The sequence below is a fragment of the Ammospiza caudacuta genome, chromosome 23 (assembly GCF_027887145.1).
Source record: "Ammospiza caudacuta isolate bAmmCau1 chromosome 23, bAmmCau1.pri, whole genome shotgun sequence".
Lineage (NCBI taxonomy): Eukaryota > Metazoa > Chordata > Aves > Passeriformes > Passerellidae > Ammospiza > Ammospiza caudacuta.
Window position 1 is genome coordinate 3,692,403 of NC_080615.1, and position 14,548 is coordinate 3,706,950.

General features: G+C 48.1%; 1 protein-coding gene across 1 annotated transcript in view; it reads right to left on the bottom strand.

Moving 5' to 3' along the window:
• The window catches only part of ZBTB44 (zinc finger and BTB domain containing 44), a 40,278-nt gene extending 26,911 nt beyond the window's left edge, over positions 1-13,367 (bottom strand). Inside the window, exon 1 of the mRNA XM_058819096.1 lies at positions 13,268-13,367. The gene's annotated coding sequence lies outside the window, so the exon portion shown is untranslated. The remainder of the gene's footprint in view (positions 1-13,267) is intronic.
• Positions 13,368-14,548: the final 1,181 nt, after the last annotated feature.

Below are 14,548 nucleotides of genomic sequence, written 5' to 3' on the forward strand. Positions count from 1 at the left end.
TCCTTGGGCAGTGGTTAGAGCAGCATTCCATCAGCAGCAGTCCAGACACAGACAAATCTTCCACAGGGATAAACATGAGACCTGGAGCATTTTATCTCTGTCATCTCACTGCAGTACACAGGTACCAGCACCCCTCACTCCCTCAAATTAACTGGTTAGTATAATTAAGTATAATTAAGTTCATAATTGAGTCAGAACAACTGCTTCAATTAGAATGAACTACAAGTCTGCTATTTCTGTTTCTATCTCCATCCAAACCCACATCTGTTTCCCCAACAGCAGCTGGCCTAATAAAAGGTGCTATCTCCATTATAAATCTTGTCCTGGTTCACTTCACAAAACTGCAGGCCAGAGCTCCCACACCATCCTAGTTTCAAATCAATCAACAGCACTTTTTAAACTTTATTTTAAATTATATTTTAACTCAGGTTAGTGAACCTAGTTTGACCTCAAGCCAGCACTGCCAAACCTGAGAGAATTCATGTAAAAGAGGCAAACAGAGATTTCTGTGCTCAAAATGACATCAGTGTGGAGCCTTCACTCTGGAGCTCTGGAATCCCTGGAATGCAAACCTGTAACCTTTGGCTGCAGTGGATGAGTGGACCAGGGAAATGACCCATTCTGGGAAGTATTCTGGGCTTGAGAAGTTCAATTTCCTCCAGGACAGCAGACTGCTAACTGTGAGTGCACAAAGGAGCCAGTGTTCAGGAGCTGCTGCATAAACCCCTTGTGCTCAACCTGAGAGATGCCAAGCTCCAGCCTGTGCTGGGTGAGGTGATGGCACAGCCTGCAAACAACTCAGGGAGCACTCAGTGCTGGGCCTGGCTCAGTCCTTGCTCTCTCAGACTCTGACTGTCCCTATGTCACTGAAATATCCCAGGACACTGCCCCTGTGTCCCTCTCCTCCCAGTTTTGGACAATGCTCAGGCACTTTCTGTTTTAAGGAGTTTCGGGGTGTTTTGTTCTTGGCCAGGGCTCCAGCTGCACACTGAACACTCACCTCCCTGGGAGGATCTGTCTGCCCACCAAGAGTGGCTGATGACAGGTAAGGAACTCAGAGAGCTCCACTTGGGAGCTGGAATGGAAGAGCAATTTCACCTAAAAGCTGAAATACTACAACCCTTATTTATTGTGAGCAGCTAATACTCCCCTTCACAGCAGAAGGCATCTCAAGAGTGTGTTGTGCTTTCCCAATGTACTCCAAAACCACTGCACTTCACAAGACCACACATTCTGTAAAGATTGGGGATTTGGCAAACCACTATTGCCAAGTTCATGTGCCAGAGCTGTTGAGGCCACTGACTTCATGACCATTAGTGCTGCTCACAGAGAGCATTTGTTGGGTGCTCTGTACTCACCCCCAGCCTCTTCCTTTGTTTGACACTTAATTTTTCTTTTTTTTTTTTTTTTAATTTCCAAGGGTGGTAAATTGGTTCATAAGCAGTCACCTCTTCCTCTGGAAAACTTGCAATGAGACTTTCCAAATTCTAGAATTTAGATCTTCCTACATTTTAGGTACAGCCCAGCAGAAGCTGCTGCTGAAGAGTGGCAGGCAGCACTCCAGAACCAGCTCCATGGAAGGAGACTAAAACATTGTGAGGAAGCAGCCATGGTTCAAACTGATCCAGGTCAATGTAAATCACCTACACAATTATCAGAGGCTCTGAATGTTTATCTCTTCCATAAGCTACTCTCATTCCCCAATTTTAAATGGATTTGTAAACATTTAGGTAAGTTTCTCCTGAGTGCTCCAAGAGCTGAGGTTTACAAAGTCAACACAGCAAGGTTGCAGCTCTTCACAAAGAATTGCTGAGAAGATTTGCACATCTGGAAATGCTGAGCTGTGACAGGGCCCACCACCATTTTTGGTAGCAACCAAGGTAAACCTCTTCAGGGCAAAAAGCACAGAATATTTCTTTATTCTAAGTCATCCAACAGACCAGGAACAGTGTTTATCTGCAAACAGCTGAAAAGAATCCAACGGCTCCTCTTCCAAAATAATTACTCAGGAAAAAGGCAGGGTGTCCATAAAATACATGTTTTTCGTACTCCTAACAGATCTCTGCAGTTTCCCCCAAATTAAACCCTGCAATAACAGAAAACAAAAGCTTAGACTGTACCATGGCACAAGGAGAAAGCAGATGTGTGCAGTCATGGCAGAGCCCCAGCTCACAGCTCCAGCTCTGACTCACACCGTCACTGCTATCAAAAACATTAATCTTTCATGGGGATAGGAAAAAACTGACTCAGATCATGGAAAAATGCATTTGCATGATGCAAATCTAGTAGGTGCATTTTAATTCTCAGGGCTGGTGAAGGCATTGAGACAAGTAGTGGGGTGCCAAACCCATCAATTTGCTCTACAAAATGGTTTTATTGTAAAGTGGAGATGGGATGTCAGCTGCAAACAGCACACTTCTGAAAGGATAAAATTAGAAAACATTTACATACACATTTTAAGGGAACAGCACCAACAGACTCTCCCCAAGCAGAAGAGCACAGATTATCTTAGGCTGGTTTGTATGAGTGGAACTTTAGCTGAGTGTTGGGTCCAGGAGCTGACACCCCTCCTGCTGGAGGTGCCAAGGCTCCCAGGCACTTCTCACCCCTGCAATTTATCACTCAGAACCAGCCTCTGCTTTTGGCAACAATGCCTTAATCACTGCTAGCTTCTTGAAAAAAGTTGATCTAATTAACTTCTTGCATACTCCTATAAAAGAGACAGCAAACAATCCTCCTACTTTGACATTCTGTTTTAATTCTTACCAGCAGCAAGGGGTGAGGTATGGTCAGACACTGCACCATCCTTGCAATCCACTTCTACACCCTCCTGGCACTTGATTTTAACTTCCCTTGCCAAAAGATGGACAACCAACACCTTGTGTAAGGTGCACTTCCTGTTCCTCTGTGTGCACTTCCTGTTCCTCTGTGATTTTGCAGATTTTTTTTATTTTTACACCATGGATATTAAGCACAGTGGCTGCTGTTAAAGCAATATGGACCAAGAGCAAATCAGAAATATTTGCTTAATTCCAAATATCCCAGCTGTCCTCACTCAAAACTATAAAACTCCAAGAAAAGGTTTATAGCTTCCAAAGTGAGATGGCCAAAGTCTTCCTCATGTCACCAGACTGCCTGAGTAAAAATTAAAAAAAAACCCAAAACATCTACTGTGATGAAAAGAGATATGTGTCTGCTACTTTTATTTTAGAATATTAAAACCAACACAAACATATCACAGAGCTGTTCCTGTACTGTGAGGTCACAGCAAAGAAAAAGCTGAAAAGCATTAGTTAAAGCATCACTATTTTTCAGGAGTTGCTGTTTCTACATTGAAGGTGAAGCACAAGGTGTCTCAGGGATTTTTGTTTGTTTTCCTGACCAGTCATTTGCATGGGAATGAAGCAGTTGGCTGTAAAAATTCAGCAGTTGTGCTCTGACAGTGTGAGAGGAGAAATTACAGAGAGCCTGTGTGGGCTGATAGGAGCAGAATTGCAACCTGCAGAGCAGAGCCCAGCACACAGCTCAGGATGGGGATGTGAGAATCCAAACCAAGCCAAAGCTGCTGGTCAGAGTGATCCACAAACCTCCAGAAACTTCCCAGTGATGGAACAGAACAAGAACAGAACTTACCTATCTGGGCTGATGCAGCTCCCAGAGTGTTTCTGCAGAGTGAATCTGTTTGAAACCCCCAGGCTTGTCCTGCAACTCAGAGTGGAGCTCTCCCATCTGGCAGAAATAAGCACTCATCTGCCTGACTGTAATAATTACAGATTCCAAGGCCACATTCATTAACTCCACCAGCAGCCACACACTTGCAGCAGATTCTCATGCAGCTCTGGCTTGTCATTTCCTCATGAAAGTGACACTTCTGGATTTATTCTTGTCCCTAATCAACCCTTATGTATGGCCTACAGCACGGGGCCTGCAAGATTTTCTGCTGTCTCTCTGGCAGGAGAGTTCAATTCCACTTCAATTCTCTCTTTTTAATTTTTATGGCAGGAATTGCACATCAGTTATGTCTCAGCAAATGAGAGTTGTGTCTCTGCAGCTGATGGACTTAGAGCTGCCATGAGTCCTGAGTGCAAACCAATACACAGATAAATGGGGACATTAGGAACTGTCACAGAAATGTCACAGGGCTGCAAGTTAAGTTGTCCACAGTGAAGTTTCAACTGCTAAATGCTCCTGTTGGCTTCAGGGCAATGGAAATTTATCTGCCCAGCTCTGAAAATGGCCATGGCTGAGCACAGAGCCCCCTGAGTGATGGGAAAAGCTGGGAGCTGGCAAGAGTTTGTCATGCAAACGCTTGGGAATCCCTGAGAGCCGACCTGGGGCTCTGGAATCAGGCACTGAGTGTGCTGGATTAATGCTGCAAGATTAAAGCATAGCTACAACTGCTGGCACAGATAAAACCTGCAGATGAAATGTCATGTTGTAGGTGTGCAAAACATGTTACCACTCCTTTCATTAGAAGCCAGTCTAAAAGTGTTTCCATCAGCCAGTGCTGTGATTAAATAGTGACACTTTAATTCCCAGGGAAAAGGTGTCAGGGCAGCAGGAGAGGCAGGACTCTTCAAAAAATGTCTCATTTTGTGGTGCACACCTGCAAATAAGCTTGGCAACATTAGCACTATGCTAATTTCATCTCTCAAATATTTAGTGTACAAGGGCTGATTATTAAAAAAATATAGAGATGTTTTCATCTCTCAAAGATACACGATTGCAGGTGTTTGTATACAAGTGAACAAATCCAGCCAAATGAAAACAAACTGAAGAAAAAAAGAATGAAGAACAAGAAAACAAACAGAAATTGGGATACCACCTGTGTTTACTGAAGTTAAAGTGTCTCAAGCTGAATTGAAAATGTATTTTTCAGAGAAAGAGGAAACACCAGCTATGATGAGAACTTCATTAAATGTTTGACTAACATGACAAACAGAACTGTTAGTGCAAACACACAGATGAACAGACAAACTGAAGGTAAAGAGCTACATACTTGCAGCAGATTCTCATGCAGCTCTGGCTTGTCATTTCCTCATGAAAGTGACACTTCTGGATTTATTCTTGTCCCTAATCAACCCCTATGTATGTATAATTCATGTACTTGGAGAACAGACCGAAGAATTCACCTATGGAGTGCCCCAAAAACTCATTTCAGCACAGATCCCCAAGACACTGGCTCAGGAAATGCTGATCAAAAGGTTAAGGTGTATCATCAGCACAACACACAAAACCAAAAGATTGAGAACTGGAATCCCAGGAACAGAATGAAATTCATGGGAAATCCAACAGAACTAATTTAATTTTTGGCATGATACATTAGGGAGCTGTGAACTGGAAGCTAATGAGTTAAAAGTGACTTTGGAGTAAGATCTCCATACTGTTCCATGAAATGAACAGCTCAGTAAAAGGCACACAGAACTGCTGCAGTGCCTGATTTCTTGCCAGCTATTTGCCAATATCTATTTTAACCTCCTGAAAGAGTCTCAAGAAGGAGTTTTGGTGTATTTTTCTTTGTGCAGCTGTCCCTTAATGTGTCTACAAAGTAAAGTGTGCTTAGATCTTAAGAGCATCTTCCTCCACCAGGACACTGGGGCAGAAGTGACAGGGAACACATTGAGGGCACTGAGCAGCACAACAGCTCCTAATCTCAGCATCTAATTAAAAGCACAGATTACAATAATCAGGGCAGGACAGTAGTGCCTGCTGCTGGAACTGATCTGATGCCACAGACACATTTTTCTGCAACACTAAGATGTTTTCTGAGATCATTTCCAGATAGAGAAAGAAGATCTTTGTCCTTTTTTAAGCCTCTCTGCCTTTCTGCATAACTGAAGTTTGCTGGCTCCAACAAAACCCAGTTCTCATGCAACAGTGATACACTGAAATAAGATTTATCTGGGGAGAATTGTCTTGTTTTCCTCAGCCATGACAGCTTTTGGAGTTTTGGCGTGATCATTTGAAGTCATCACTTCTGGAGAACAGAATGTTACTATTCACTACTTCAAAGGGCCCAGATTTAACTTGTTGCTTTTTTGAAGCTGCAGTGTAGTGCACAAAGTTGATGTGCCTAATATAGCTTTCACATGGTTGAACAAGCAAACCAGATAAATGCCACCTTCCCCAGCCTCTGGTGCTTCAGCTCTGCACTGAAGGAATCTCACGTTAGCATTCCTTACAGCACTTTTCTGTGTGTGTAAAATAAAAGCAATTTTCTGACAGCCCTTAAAACTGAGGCTTGTTTAACAATATGAGCAGGAGCTGTGAAAAGTCTTGTTCCACACTGAATTACCTTCATTCTCATAATAAAAATTAATGTGTGAACTTCACTACACAGAGTGTTCTGGGATATCTCACAGCAGATTCACCACCCCATACTTTTGGTTTTCACCAATTCCCCAAAAAACACATGATCAAACTACTAAATGTGCTATCAACATGTGAAACAAATCTCCATTTTTTTGTTTTTTGGGGTTTTTTTTGGTAGAATAAAAGCAACAAGTGAACTGAGTTCTCATCATGTCCTTATGCAGGGAAGTGCCTCAGAATGAACTCAGCTCCCAGTGAATGGGCTGATGTGTTACAGCCCTAAGGCACACATTCACATTTAACCACGCTTCCGTGGCACTGCTCATGCATAATTTTTATGGGATCTCAGGAACTTTTTTATCCTTTTGCTCCATGCCAATTCAGGTGAAGTTTTCCCCAAATTTCTTAGTGTAGAGAAGCTGTAAGATGACCATTTCCCACTCTGTGCAATAAAAAGCAAAGCTGCAGTTTTATAGTCCTTGCTCTTTAACAACAGTGCAAAAACCCCCAACTGAATATTAAATTTTCTAAGCACTGCAAATTGCCAAAAAATGTCCATATATTACTTTCATTTGCACGTGGCAGCAACTGCAGCAACCTGCTAATTTAAACTAATTCCAGAAATCTATTTTTTCTTTTACCATGGCTACCCACAGCATTTGAGCCTTCACTTTCAGAAGCTCTGCAAGCATATCAACAAGAAGTCAGGAAAAACATCCATGAAGAAAACTACTCAAATTAGTCACAAAAACCTCTCAAATTAGTCACAAAAACAAGAATTTCCAAGCCCTTCCTGCTGATGGCATGTGGAAGAAATCTCAGGAAAAATGGCACAGCAAAGCAGCATGGCTCAAGATTGTTTTGGTAGCACTACTCCCTGAAAGAGTCAAAAAGACAAAAAACCCAAAAATAACAAAACTCTCCCATCTGTTGGTCCCCACATATTATTTTTTTCTTTTCCTCCAAGGCAAAATGAGAAAAGCAGCCAAAGTGCAGAGTGCCTCCTTTCAACTATCCCCCAAACCACGTGCTCCCCCCTATCCCTGGAAATCACTCCCTTATTTCTCTTTCTTATTTCTTATTTGACAGAAATAAGAGACTTGGAGGGCACAGCACAAACAGAAGCTTTGTCACAACCAAATTTGGCTAAGTGCTAGTTTTTACTAGTTGAGCACAAAGCTTACCTGTCAGCTGACTGGTTGTTTGAAATATTCAGGTTTATTACACAAAATGACAGCTTTTCTCTCTCACTTTTATTGCAGGAAGCATTACACCCTCATGAAATCCACATTAACTCTAATAAATGATATTTTTTCTGAAAGGCAATGCATAGCTGAACTCTCCCTGAAGCACAGCAGCCCCATAAACACCCCCAGTGCTGGAAGCAACACTGAGGAAAGAGCTCAACAAAGAGCAGAGGGGAGAGATCAAGGCAAAATCTCAGATGCTGAGAGATCCAAGGAGGGAACAGGCACTGCTGACCCAGCCAGCAGGGACAGTGCCAGCAGCCAGGGTGTCACAGACACATCAACAACAGCAGCACCTTCCAAGGGAAGCAGCTACAAAAGAATCCTCAACAAGTTCAAGCAAGGCAGGAATGTGGTTGTGTCATCACCCTTTCAGCACTACCTGTACCTTTATTTTCCTAATGACTCATTTATGCAGATAAATGCCTCAAAGGAGTTCTTCTTGGCTCCAAAAGCTACAAGTGCTTGTATTTATCCACAAAGCACCTTATCAGGTGAGCAGCAACTCCACAGGCTGGAGCAGTCTGCCCCTGTATGGCCAAAGCTGGCCTGGCAGAACCATATCCCCAGTTTGTGCTGGGCATAAGGAGGGTTTTGTGGGGTTTTTGTTAAACCTCCAGCATCTTCACAACATTTTACAGAAACTTCTCACAGTAGGCATTTCAAACCAGGGGTATTTATCTACTTAAAAAAAAACCAAAACAAGACATTGAAAGAAAACTGCAGGAACCACAGAGCTTCAACACTGTCAATATCTGTCCCTAATAAAGGAGCAATGTGTCCCTTAGCCCACCAGATATCCCAAAAGTCATTTCTGAGACTTAGTTCTCCACAGGACATGGCATCTTCATGCTTCCAGTGCCTTCCAACTCAACTCTGGCAAGAATCCACCACAAGTGTAGTTTTTTCCATACTGCTCTCTTGGTAATATCCAAATACAAAATGCCTTATCAAGGGCCATCTGTACTGTATTTATAAACTCAGATCTTCCTCAGTATCTGTATTTCCACTACAATATCTCTCACTCTGATTACTGTGCTCATTTGCACTTGGAATGTAAAACATTACACATAGTAAATGTTTATAATATTATCACAGAGGAGCTACAAAGTATCCCTTTATTAGACAGCACATCTCTCTTTATTCAGGCTTCTTGGGTAAAGCAAGCAAACAAATTGTGGCCAAATCACCTCAAAACAACAGCAGAGCTCAAAGGGAAAAACCCCAAGTGATGAAGAGCTGCCTCTGTACTAAACAGAATGGGACAATGCAGCTTGGGAAAGGAAAAGAACCCAAAGAGAGAAAACTGAGACTTGTAAAATTACAAATGAGGTGCTGATGCAAAAAAAAATACAAAAAGTATGAGGGATTCAATGAGATTAGTTTAAAAAGAAGCAAGAAAACTCCCCAGAAGCCAGGTATTATTTTTGTACAGGTTGAGGGATTCATCACAGGGTATTCTGTGGAAGCTGCAGGTACAAACTGTTGGAAATGTTTCAGCAATGCCCTCCAGGACAGGTCCAGCAGGCTCAGACCACCTCAAACCCGAGCTGGGGCTGATGCCTGAGCTGCCTGGGGCTGCTGCTCCACTCTCCCCTAATGATTTCCTGCTGGCCACTGTCACAGACCACATGCTGAGCCCAACACACTTTCTGCAGCACTTATTATCCCATTGTTCACACGCTCTGCTCAATGTGCTCCTGTGAAATGATGATTTCCCCAGCTCTGAAGTGGAAGGCATTAAGAACACGTTATTTACAAATAAAGCACAGTTTAAGTCACTTCCTTCACTTGATTAAATGGAATGTAAGAATTGAATGAAATGCTGAGCGTTTCCATTTCCTGTCACCCCATTTCATCAGGCTTGCAGCTCATTTCCTACCACCACCATTTCATTTCAGCACCTTGCACAAAGCAGTCCCAGACACCTGCTTTCATCCAGTGAAACCATTAGGAGAATCAATTTGCCCTGCAAGGCAAGGACAGTGATGGACTCCTGTGTTTACTTAGCAATAAGCACACAACTCTTTAATTAGATCTGGATGCTGAAAACTGCAACACCACGGCCAGAGAACGAAGCATTTCAATTTGTTACATAAATCAATGTTTTCAGGAGGTTTTTTTCTGCTTCCATATGGAAACAGTGTCACAGGTAGAGGCAGCTCTCCCACCCAGTTTGGCTCCCACGACACTTTTGGAAGAAACAAGCAATTAAGTTGCTGCCCCTTCTCAGCCACACGCGGTTCCAAGCTCGATGTCGGATTGCAAGCGCCAGACTGTGAACACGCTCTGCAACCGTGGCATTTCATTTCCAAGTCAGCACTTGACACATTGAAGTATTTGGAATTCCTGAAGTCTGGCTGTCTGCACAGTTGCATAATTTGAGCAGGGATAACCTACTTCTAACTGGGAGAGGGAGAAGAATGTCAACAGACAATCCCTTCTACGTCAGGGGACATCTCCTTCCTCGTCACATGCCAGCAAAAGCACCACTGCTTTCTCACAGCTTGATTTGCTTTCTCACAGGTTGATTTTCTTTTCTTTTTCTTTAAACAACCCCTAAAAGGAGTGAAGCTACATATATCACCAGATGTTCTCCTAGGAACACACTCAGATGTTCTCAAAGCTCAAGTTTAGCAGATGGAATGGGTGAGGCCAGTGAAACACTGATGTGAAATACCCCACACAGGTGTGAAGGAGCCAAGGCTTGCTGCTGGCCACACAAGCACCACACATCCATGCACAGAAAGGCCACAAAGACACAAAATCTCCTTCCAGCAGGTCGTGGGGTACAACCAAACCCAACCAAACCCAACATCTGGGGGGTTGCTCAGACTCAGCCAGGGGAAGCCGTTTTGCTGTAGATCCTCTGAGCAGCACAACTCTCCACCAACACCTCACAATGAAAGCACCCCTTTGGAAAGTGCCAGAGTTTATGATTAACCTCCTGTTGCAACAAACATGGCAAGGATTCAGTTTCACCCTCTGACTACTCTTAGATACTGTAGAAGGAATATGTAAGGACAGTGTTTCCCCTCAAACCTCACAGTCAGAGGGGCAGGAATTCCCTCACCCTGTAAACAAAAGCTCCCAAGCAGGAGGTTTTCCTCCCTCAGCATCCACGCACCATCCACCTGGGAGACTGAAGTGGGGCTGGAAATTCCCTTCCCATGCAAAGAGACTGTCTGGAGTGTCAGCACCAATTCCAGCTCTGGATTAAAAGCAGCTGTTTGAATAGGAGTAGTCCCAAGGGAGAGGCACTTAGAGCATTGTAACTGGCTCCTGGAGTAAACAGCTGGACATCAATGGAGGCATTTACACTGGAGAGCTGTGGGAGCTGCCAGGCTCAGCCACACCTCCTCAAAGAGCTGCACTGAGAGCCAGGCAAGGTCTCCAGGCTGATCACACCTGGCATCTGCACCACGTGCACACATCAGGCTGCAGCAGGAGACTCCAGGGCAGGAGAAAACCCATTGAAATCCCAATCCCTGAGACTCCTGGGTGCTGCTCCGTGCCCTGCCTGCACAGGACTCATTCCCACTCAGCAGCACCCTGCCGGGCCCACAGAGCAGTGCCACATGTGACAAACAACCACCGCCTCATCTGTGGAAACGTCCAGCTCAGAGCCAGGGACCAGCTCAACTGAGTGACCTCTACCTCAGGAAGAGCTGCCATGAGGATACCTGGTGGGTACACCCCAAGAATAAATGAAATAAACATTTTAAAAAGGGAAAGGAAAAGCTTCCTATGAGGCAGAAGCACAGAAATAAAGCAGGGGCAAAGGTGTGACTGAGAAACTCCCCACAGGGGTATGGCAAACCCAGAGGACAGCAATGATTCTAGAAACATCACAAAATGGTTTGGGTTGGAAGGGACCTTAAAGAGCACATCCAACTCCCCTGCCATGGGCAGGGACACCTTCCACTAGCACAGGGGACACCTTCCAGTGTCCCAGGCTGCTCCAAGCCCCGCCCAACCTGGCCCAGAATGGTCCCAGGGATGGGGCAGCCACAGCTGCTCTGGGCACCCTGTGCCAGGGCCTCACCTCCTTCACCCTCCCAATATCACATCCATCCCACCCTCTGTCATTTGAAGCCATTCCCCCTTATCCTGTCACTCCATGGCCTTGTCAAAAGTCACTTTCCTGCTTACATGGAAACTCTTCAGCCACTGGAATATATAAAATTATTTATGTGACCAGAAAAAGAGAAAGTGATGGTATTTTAGAGTGATGGGATGTGCTGATACCTCGGAAGAACACACACTACTTGATTTTGCTCAGCAAAGGAAACCCCAAAGTCAAAGCAAAAACCAAGGTAGGCTTAAGCTGAGTCTCCCACTGCAGGATCAGCAGGGCCCAGGAAGGAAAAGGGAGAAGTTTCAGCCATGGAAGATGTAACAGGCAGCCAAGAAGAGAGCAGAGATGGGAACAGGGCTGACCTCTATGCCATGTGCAGGAGGTGATGGGAGCAAGCACAGGAATCTGTGGGAACACCCAAGGTGTGAAAGGACTCAGGGTGGAAACCTCCACATGCATGAGGAATCCTGCAGCAAACCCTGCACCTGCCCTGGGGGTGCACACACAGCCAGGACAGGATGCAGGCCCTTGGCAGGAAATCAGTGGTGAGTGTGGAGGAGGGGACACACAGCCCTGCAGTGGGCACAGCAGGCTGCACAGCACGAGATGGGCTGCAGGACTCATCCCTCGGGCTCTGGAGGAGGATGTGTGTTTGTGGGTGGGGAAAACCTCAGCAGCTTCTGCAGCCCCCTGAGGTGTGGGATTTACCAGGCTGTGCTGGACCCCATGGAAACAGGTACAGCAGAGTTTGGGAGGCACCCTGGGTGTGTTACAGGAGACAACAGGCTTTTGGCAAGCAAGAAACACATGATACCCTCCCAGAATCTGCTGATTGTGTTTATATAGGAAAATGACTCTGGAGAGATGGAAGGAGAGCAGAAAAACACGAAGCAGTTCCTGGCAGATGAGCACTGTGCCACCCTCACGGTGCGGGGACACACAGGCAGCAGAGCAGACCCTGGCAGATGGACCCTGAGGAATGTGCAGAAGGGGCTGTTGTAGGGAAAAAACAAACAACAACAGAGGGACAGCAGCTCTTTCTCACGGCTAGTGGGAATCCCTCTATTTCCTCCCACGAGCCGGCACTGGAGGCAGCAGGTATCCCGTTGGGATGCAGGAAACAACACAAGTTCCCCCCACAGCCCTCGGAAGTGCAGGCTCCCGTGCGCACCCGCAGCTCCGGGGCCAGGGACACCCCTGGAGGGGAGAGAACCCCGAACCCCGGGACACGAGGCACAGGACACCCCGAACAACGGAACGCGGGGCACCCCAGGGGGAGGTGGCACCCCCAAGCACCGGCACAAGGGACAGGGACACCCCCGGAGAAAGGTGACACCCTCAGGAGACACCCCCGGCCGGGAACCCTCGGCGAGGCGCGGGGCTGACACGGCCCCGCGGGAGGGGGACACCGCGGCGGTGCACCGCGCAATGGGATCCCCCGGGGGGCGAGCGCAGCCCCGGGGCACGCACGGCAAACACGGGGGAAGGGACGGGCCGGGCCGGGTCCGAAAGGGAGGGAGAGGGGCCGGAGCCGGATCCCTCCCGCCCCCCGCCCCCCAGGGGCACCAGCGGCCGCCGCGCCACCGACCGGCCCCCTCCCGCTCCAGGCCCGGCCGCGCTCCCCGGTTACCTGCGGGCGGTCGGTGAGGCCGGGCCGCTATCTGGGGGCCATGACGGCGGGGCCGGGAGGCGGCGGGACGAGCGGGATGACCGGGATGGTGTCGGGGGGGTGGGGGGGGGCGGAGGCCGCCGCCTCCCCCTCAGGCGGCGCGCGGGAAACCCGGGGGAGGGGGGGGGGGCTGGGGGGGGGGGAAAGAGCGGGGGGCGCGCGACCCCCCCGCGCGAGGGGGCGTGAGGGGCGCGCGCGCTGCGCGTGCACGCGGGGGAAGGGGGGGGCGCGGGGGGGAGGGGGCAGCGCGCGCGCCTCCGTCCGAGCTCCCGCGCGCGCCGCCCGGGCACTTTGTTTGTGTCCCACAATGCACCGCGAGCGGCGGCGGGGGCGGGGCACCGCGCCTGCGCACTGAGAGCCCGGCGGCGGCAACGGCAGAGCCGGCACCCCGCGGGGAGAGAGAGAGAAACGGGGAAATAACGGGGAAATAACGGGGAAACGGCGGGAATATGGGAACCCGGCACCCCGCCCGGAGAGAGAGAGAGAAACGGGGAAATGACGGGGAAACTGCGGGAAAACGGGAACCCGGCACCCCCGGGGAGAGAGAGAGAGAAACGGGGAAATGACGGGGAAATAACGGGGAAACTGCGGGAATATGGGAACCCGGCACCCCGCGGGGAGAGAGAACGGGAACTAGAAACGGGGAGCGGCGAAGCAGCGGGGAGAGAGAGAGAGAGAAACGGGGAACGGGGAAACAACAGGGAACGGGGAGAGAGAGACACGGAAAGGGGGAACCCGGCACCCCGCCCGGAGAGAGAGAGAACGGGAAACGGGGAGAGAGGGGGAAACAGCGGGGGAACGGGGAAACGGAGAGAGAGAGAAACGGGAACGGGGAAACCCAGAAAGGAGAGAGAGAACGGGAACAGGGAACGGGGAATGGGAAGCGGGGAAACAGCGGGGAGAGAGAGAGGAACGGGAAACGGGTAATGGGGAACAGGGAACTCCAGTGAGGAGAGAGAGCACCGGGAAAAGGGGAAACGGGGAACCCCAGCCCCGGGAATCGGGGCTCTGGGGGACCCCGGCTCCAGGAGAAGCGGGGTGTTTGCTGCACCGCAACGTGGAGAAACGGGGTCCTGGTGAACCCCGGCGGGGTCCTGCTGCATCCAACGGGGGGAAATGGGGTCCTTGTGAACCCCAGAGCAGGGAAATGGGGTTTTCCTGCATCCCAGCGGGGAGAAATGGGGTCCTGGTGCACCCATCGCGGGGAAACGGGGGCCTAGTGAGCCCCAGCAGGGTCCCGCT